A 6721-nucleotide genomic window follows, 5' to 3' on the forward strand; every position below is an offset into this window, starting at 1 on the left:
ATAGAGACTAATCTGATTTTAAATTTAATAACCGCAGCAAGACTTTTAGTGGCGCAGTATTGGAAGAAGGAAGACTTGCCTACTATTGAAGAATGGACACTAAAAGTAGCAAATTTAGCAGAGATGGCCAAAATTTCAGCATATTTGAAGGACCACTCAAATGAAAGATATATTTTGGAATGGAGAAGATGGATTGATTATATTCAAAGCAAATATTGGATTAAAAAGTTCCAAATAGCTTACGAATGAATAAAGAGATTTTAGAAAAGTACTTAAATTTAGTCATGTAAAAGGAGAGTTAAAGCACAAGAGGGAGATAGGAGTCTATAGATAGTTAGCACATGTTAGTATATGATTGTTAAATGCTGTACCCTGTATTTTGCTCTGGGAAGTGTGGGGGGGGAGGGTTGGGGAGGGAGGGGGGAAGTGGGATGGGAAAACATTTGTAAAACTTTCTAAAACTTTTTAATAAAAAAAAAACAAGAAAGGTCGTAAAATGGGCCAAAGCTCACTTAACAAATGTCTCACTTAACATAAATTTTGGGCTCAATTGTGGTCGTAAATCGAGGACTACCTGTACTTTGATGCATAATGGTTTGATCTAGGTTTGAGTTTTATTTGTGACTGTGTGGGGTGTGTGTATGTGTGTGAAGCTGTCATAATTTTGAAAACTGGACACAAGTAGTTCCAGGAAGGTCTGTAATAACTTCAAAGTGTCATAAGGATTCCCTGTATTGCTCACAATCATTGTCTGACATGTAGAATAATATCAAATTTCCAATTTGTCAATGTGATTCTCTTAGCCTTAGATTTAGTCTATAGTTCAACATTACATGGACATCTTTAATACGTAAAGATTTTCCCATAAATCTGTGCATTCCAGCTGTATTTTAATCCCATCTGCCTTAAAGATATTTTGAAGGGCATGGCACCCCCTGGTGGTGGGTTGCTCTAGGAAAATATCTGTGCCCTCTTTTTCACTTCAGTGTAAGAAGCTCATAATTCTTTAACTCCTCTGGCTAAAGGTGAGGAGGAGGAACCTTTTTAAACAGCAGCAAAATAGAGGCAGTACCGACTCTTGGTGATTCTCTGGGCCAGGTCTCTCCACTTCTTCCAGCCTTGGGCTGCTTCTTTGAGTTCCCCTACGCTCTGGCTGGTGTCGGTTTTGATGGTGTCACCAGGTTCTTTGGTGATCGGGCTTCCATTTACCACATAATTGCTTTCTCCAGTGAATTCCCTTACATGACATGGCCAAAATAAGTGAGACACAATTTTGAGACTTTGCCTTCTAGTGGCATGTCTGGTGTTGTGCATTCCAATACAGGTAGCTCTCAGGTTATGACCACAATTGAGCCCAAAATTTATGTTGCTAATCAAGACATTTGTTAAGTGAGTTTTGCCTCATTTTACAACTTTTCCTGCCACAGTTGTTAAGTGCATCTGGCTTCCCCGTTGACTTTGTTCATCAGAAGGTTGCAAATGCATTTTTGGGATCACAGGATGCCAGGACACTGCAAACGTCATAAATATGAACCAGTTGTCAAGTAACTAAATGTAAATCATGTGACATGGGGATGCCGCAACAGTTGTAAGTGTGAAAAATGAGCAAAAGACACTTTTTCAGTGTCATTGTAACTTTGAATGGTCACTAAATGAACTGTTGTAAGTTGAGGATTGCCTGTACTTGCTTTTTGGTCACCTTCGTGTCCAAGGAATATGCAGGAGCCTTCTCCAACACCACAGCTCAAATGAGTCAATTTTCTTCTTGTCTTGCTTTTTTAAGGTCCAACTTTCGCAACCACAGGTAGTGGCTACGGGGAACACAATAGAGCTAAATCAGCTACATTCAGCTCATCTTCATCATTGCTGTGTGACCCAGTGCGATCCGACCTTTTATTTTTAGGCTGCATTCACCATTTTGAATAATCTGTGATCCTAGGAAAATGAATTTTTCCACACATTCTGTCTTTTCACCATCAATTTCTATGGTGATTTTTCCATTCCTCGCAGTGGGCGTGGGCGTGCTCTTTTTGGTGTTTAGAGAGAGACTAAAATTCTCACTTTCTTCTTTGATTTTCTTGATCAGAGGTCCCAAGGCTTTCTTCGGAGGAAATATAAAATATTATATATATTTTCTCCACAACACATATAAACAATGGCAGGAACTTTGAAGGTTTAGCATAGCATAGCAGATGCTCTGGGTTCAGGAATGGCTGAAACGTACATTCAGGAATGCTAGTCTGCCAGTCTTCTCCTCCTCCTCCTCCTCCACCACTACACTGCTCTTTCTCTTCACAGAGGGGACAAACATCTGCCTTGCCCCCCCTCCCAGTTATGACCCTGGCAATAGTACAGAAGGATGCAGTGATAACTAGCAAAGCATGTCAGGCTCAGTGATCAATCATTGGAAGGATGTGGCTATTCGATTACCTTATTTCCCCGAAAATAAGACCCTGTCTTATATTTTTTTGAACCTTGGCCTTATTGCCATGCGCTCAAAAGCCTGATTGGGCTTATTATCAGGGGATGTCTTATTCTGGGGAAAACAGGGTACTTCTTTGATGCAATCCAGATCCCTCAAGATAACCATGGGTGTGGTCCTTAGATAGACCTTGCCCTTTTCTCTCTGGCTTTAACGCCCAAACCAGGTCAAAGGTTGCAAACCAGCAAGATAGGAGTCACCAGTGGGAGGTTTCTGTTTCCGCCTTCTTGGAGAAAGGAAGATCAGCAGATGAACAGGTAGATCACCTGTTCTTTCTGTTCAATTTTCAATGGGATTGGAAAGAATAAAGAGCTCCCTTTATCAGAATCTAAATGATAGGAACCGTTTCTGCATAGATGAATATTTTTATTGGTTTGTTAGACAGATTCTGATTACAGGTAATCCTTGATTTACAACCATTCGTTTAGCAAGCAGTTGAAATTACATCGGCACTGAAAAAAAGTGACTTATGATCGATTCTCACACACGTGGCAGCATCCCCATCATCATGTTGGAAGAAATCTCCTTCTAGGTTCTGCTCCAAGTGGGGAAAAAGACACTGGAAACATGGAGACTGCTTGGAAAGATGGTTTAATGGTGGACAGGATCATGTAGGAAGTTAGCACCCACCCCTTTCCTGGAAGAGTGAAATATTTTAGGAAATATGAAAAAGGCAGAATATTATATTTCCCTGGGATAAGCATGTTTTGAAGCAGCTCCCACCTTCCTGCCCCCCACCCTTTGTCAATGGGCCATTAAGGCCTGGGCCAGTCTATTCTACATAACAAAGATCTGCCTCCTTCAGGCAGAGCCATAGTAGGAATTGCCAAAGATCCAACAAAGATAGGATTAGCCCTCTACACAATAGCAGCAGAAACTCACCACATGTGACCTGGGAAGCACATGTGACCATCAGCCAGCAAGGCCCCCACCCCCTGGGAGTCTGACAACCAATCAGGATACTCTTTCTGGGCCCCAGGAAGTTCAAAGCCAGAGAGAGCATAAAACCTGAAAAACTCGCTGTATCTGCCCTTTTTCTGTTCAGGAACTCAAGCTATGTGATCCTGTCCACCATTAAACCATCTTTCCAAGCAGCCTCCATGTTTCCAGTGTCTGTTTCCCCACTTGGAGCAGAACCTAGAAGGATGTTTCTTCCAACAATCACATGGCTTTTTTTTTTTTTAATTTGATTTATATGCCGCCCTTCTCCGGAGACTCAGGGCAGCTTACAATGTGCTAAGCAATAGTTTGAGTTCTGAACAGAAAAAGGGCAGATACAGCGAATCCTCGGGCTTTTATGCACTCTGGCTTTGTATTTCCTGGGGCCCCGAAAGAGTATCCTGATTGGTTGTCAGACTCCCAGGAGGGTGGGGGTCTTAGCTAGCCTTGCTAGCTGATGGTCACATGTGCTTCCCAGGTCACATGTGGTGAGTTTCGGTTGCTAGATGGGGCCCATTGTGTTAGTTTCTGTTGCTATTGTGTTGCAAATGTCCTTTGACAAAGGATTGACTTTCTGCCTCTGGCCCATTAACAAAGGGTGGGGGCAGGAAGGTGGGAGCTGCTTTGTCTGTAAAATATGCTTCTCCATTTCTCATCCAGGGAAATATAATATTCTGCCTTTTTCATATTTCCTAAAATATTTCACTCTTCCAGGAAAGGGGTGGGTGCTAACCTCCTACAATCATGTGATCAAAATTCAGATGCTTGGCAACTGGCATGTATTTATGATGGTTGCAGTGTCCCGGGGTCATGTGATCACCATTTGTGACCTTCCCAGCCAGCTTCCCACAAGCAAAGTCAATGGGGGAAGCCAGATTCACTTAACGACCACACGATTCACTTAACAACTGCAGCAACTGCTTAAAGATCAGAGCAAGAAAGGTCGTAAAATGGGGTGCAACTCACTCAGCAACTGTCTTGCTTAAAAAAAACATGTTGGGCTCAATTGTGGTCGTATGTCGAGGACTACCTGTATTAGGAATATACGGATCTAGTCTGGTTCAGTTGGAACAGAAGATCTGTGTCAGCGTTTCAACGCTGGCATAGAGAGCAGAGGAGCGAGAGATAAACTCTGAAACTTTTGCCTGCCAAATCCCTTTGAAGTCGGGTTGTCGTGGAAATGAGGGGAGGGGGCACATTCCTGGGAAATGATGAGAAAAGGAGTCTGAAGAATGATTTGGAAGATAGCCAATGAGAAGCAGAGATTTGGGGATCAGAAAGGGAGGGATTGGGGGGCAAAAGGTCAGTCTTGTCCGCGTGGAGTCATGATCCGGTGGCTGTGCTCAATTAAAGAAAGATTTCCTTAAAGATTGGCAGTTTGGAAATTCATTTAATTTTGAGATAGCATCGCAGTCTGACAATCTGATTCTTAATATCAGTGAAATCCAACTCAGTGTTCAAACAGATAGATTTTTTTTAAAAAAAATCAGACTTATTCAAAGGCTTCTGATTCAACCCAGTTTGGAAATCAACACTTTGTTTACTCAAATTCCCTTTGAATCCAACCTCCCTGCTGAATCTCTGCAAGGCTCTACTAATGATAGGTTATTAACAGGGATGTCCACAGAAGGGAGGGGGATCCAAAATACCCAAGCCCTTGTAAATGGTTGCACAGTGATGGTGTCATCTCGACTTTGGACCTTCTGGTTGTCAGCTGCCCCGAGGAGGTGAAGAACCTCTTATGAAAGATGAACTTTCATAATGGATTCTGAAGCAAAAGAAGCAAATGGGAGCCTGAAATCCCAGATTAGTAAAAAGCAAGATAGTTATCTAGTTTCACAAAAGTAAAAATGTTTACTAATGTAAGAAGAACTAAATGTGAGAAATCGGAGCATAAGGCCACCAAAAGCATTTCTGCTCATGTCTTCAAGCCCCCACATTTACTTTTCAAGCTGAAAATTCACTCAGTTGCAATAACGGCAGGAGGGATCTTGGAATCCTAGTGGATTATCACTTAAATATGAGCCAGCACTGTGCTACAGCTGCCAAAAAAAACCCCAGTGCAATCCTAGGCTGCATCAATAGAGGGAAGGAATCAAGATCACAGGAAGTGTTAATACGACTTTATAATGCTTTGGTAAGACCACACTTGGAATACTGCATCCAGGTTTGGTCACTACAGATGTTGAGACTTTAGCTGGAGGCTAAAACATATGGAGAACGTATGTTTTGCTGGAATTGGGTATGTCTAGTCTAGTGGAAAGAAGGACTGGGGGAGACATGATAGCAGTGTTCTAATATCTAAGGGGCTTCCATAAAGAAGTGGGGGTCAAAGTCAAACCTATTCTCCAAAGCATCTGAAGGCAGGACAAGAAACAATGGATGGAAACTAATCAAGGAGAGAACCAAGCTAGAACTAAGGAGAAATTTCCTGACAGTGAGAACAATTAATCAGTGGAACGACTTGCCTCCAAAAGTTGTAGGTCCTCCAACACTGGAGGTTTTTAAGAAGAGACTGGACAGCCATTTGTCTGAAACTCTATACCGTCTCCTGCTTGAGAAGGGGGTTGGACTAGAAGACCTCCATGGTCCCTTCCAACTCTATTATTCTATTAAAAGTCTATGGAAGTGTCAGTCACTTCATCATGCAGCCAAACACCTTGAGATTCATAGCATTTACAGGCTGAAGTTTAGCATTCCCTGTTCCAGCTAAAATGCTCAATCTGGCTTTCTTATATTAAACCTGACTTTAAAAAGAATGCCTTTTAAAAGTGCATTATGAAACAATCATTCATTTGCAGCCAGGATTTTAGTAATTAGAATAAACCATTTCTTTATCCAAATCTCCTTACGTGCTTTCTAAATCTTTTCTTTCAGACCAGTAATTTCACACTATTGAAGGTTAAACAGTGAACTTTTACACCAGAAATTTGTTCTTTTGCAGTGCTGTTGTAACTACACTCACTCACTCAACAAATGGTTGTAAGTCAGAGAGTGCATGTGTATATCTATCTTGATATAGCTACCTTGTACAAAGCCACCAGGAATTGAAAATTGAAAAAAATAAAATTCAATGTAGATAAAAGTAAAGTTTTATAACAAACTTTATAAAAGTTTGTTATAAACTTTTTATAGGCAAGAAAAACCAACTGTATAGACTAGATGAAACTGGCTCAACAGCAGTAACTGTGAGAGCGACCTTGGAGTCATAATGAACAATCACTTAAATATGAGCCAGCAATGTGCTGCAGCTGCAAAAAAAGCCAATGCAGTCCTAGGCTGCATTAACAGAAGAACAAA

The sequence above is a fragment of the Pantherophis guttatus genome, chromosome 12, assembly GCF_059756535.1.
Source record: "Pantherophis guttatus breed Tessera chromosome 12, ASM5975653v1, whole genome shotgun sequence".
Taxonomy (NCBI): Eukaryota; Metazoa; Chordata; class Lepidosauria; order Squamata; family Colubridae; genus Pantherophis; species Pantherophis guttatus.